The sequence below is a fragment of the Cynoglossus semilaevis genome, chromosome 15 (assembly GCF_000523025.1).
Source record: "Cynoglossus semilaevis isolate Cse_v1.0 chromosome 15, Cse_v1.0, whole genome shotgun sequence".
Classification (NCBI taxonomy): Eukaryota; Metazoa; Chordata; class Actinopteri; order Pleuronectiformes; family Cynoglossidae; genus Cynoglossus; species Cynoglossus semilaevis.
This window is the reverse complement of record NC_024321.1, coordinates 19,062,205-19,063,522: the sequence shown is the minus strand read 5'-3', so window position 1 is coordinate 19,063,522 and position 1,318 is coordinate 19,062,205.

Here is a 1,318-nt window from a genome sequence, read left to right as displayed (position 1 = left end):
CTGCCCCCTCCCCCCTGTCCCCTCCCCCCTCCCTCCTTATCCAGATGATGCAGACGAGCGTCTGTGCAGACATAACTCACCTGCTCCGTCGGATTAACCACAATTTAAGTATTGATGCTGAGCTGCAGCGGGTGAACACACACACACACACACACACACACCCCCACCCCCACCTCCTCATCTGGTATCGACAGGCCGTGCAGTCGTAGGTGTTTCCATTTCAGGTCAGTCGATGTCTTTAAGTGTGTGACGTTGGTCTGTAAACATGTCAAATTAGCATTAATGAATGACCCAGGGGGGACTCCCTGGACAATACATTACTCTGAGATATCCTGATCTGCCCTCACACACACACACACACACACACACACACACGCGCGGAGCCTAAACTGCAGAGAGACGTTCAACGGTCACAGACTGAAACACTGAGAACAATGAAAGAAAAGAACGACATGAAAATAAAGAAAGACGTCGAGAGGGAACGGAGCAGAAGGGAGAGAAAACAGACTGTGGATCGGAGGGTTGGTTTTTGTTTTTTTTTGGTAACAGGAAATGGACTTCTGCTTTAATAAACCTTGAATCTTCTCACACTGCGTTTGTGTGTTATTCTGTGGAGAAACAGATACGGGAGGGGGGGGGAGGGGGGGGCACATCCAGGCGGTGTGTTAGTTTTGGGCTGGAAGTGTGTGTGTGTGTGTGTGTGTGATGGATGGGGTGGCACATCCTCCTCAGCCTGAAGAGGGAAGGAGCAGAAATGAGGAGTCAAAGATATTCCCTCCATCTGTGGCTGATTATTTCTCTCCTCTTCTCCTCTGGATCTGACAGTCTGTAAAAACAACTCTCCACAGAACGGCTCACCAAACGGCTCACTGCACGGCTCACAGAACGGCTCATCACAGCACGGCTCAGCACAGAACGGCTCACCAAACGGCTCACTGAACGGCTCACAGAACGGCTCATCACAGAACGGCTCCCCAAACGGCTCACTGAACGGCTCACAGAACGGCTCATCACAGCACGGCTCAGCACAGAACGGCTCACGGGACGGCTCACAGAACGGCTCACAGAACGGCTCACCAAACGGCTCACGGAACGCCTCACAGAACGGCTCACAGAACGGCTCATCACAGAACGGCTCCCCAAACGGCTCACTGAACAGCTCACAGAACGGCTCACAGAACAACTCACTGCTCACAGAACAACTCACTGACCACAACAACTCCGGTGAAGCTGCATCACAAACATCACTGATGAACACACAGACGGACGTGGACCTACTGTCCTGGAGATGTTGTCTCCTCACCCCTCCACCCCCCCT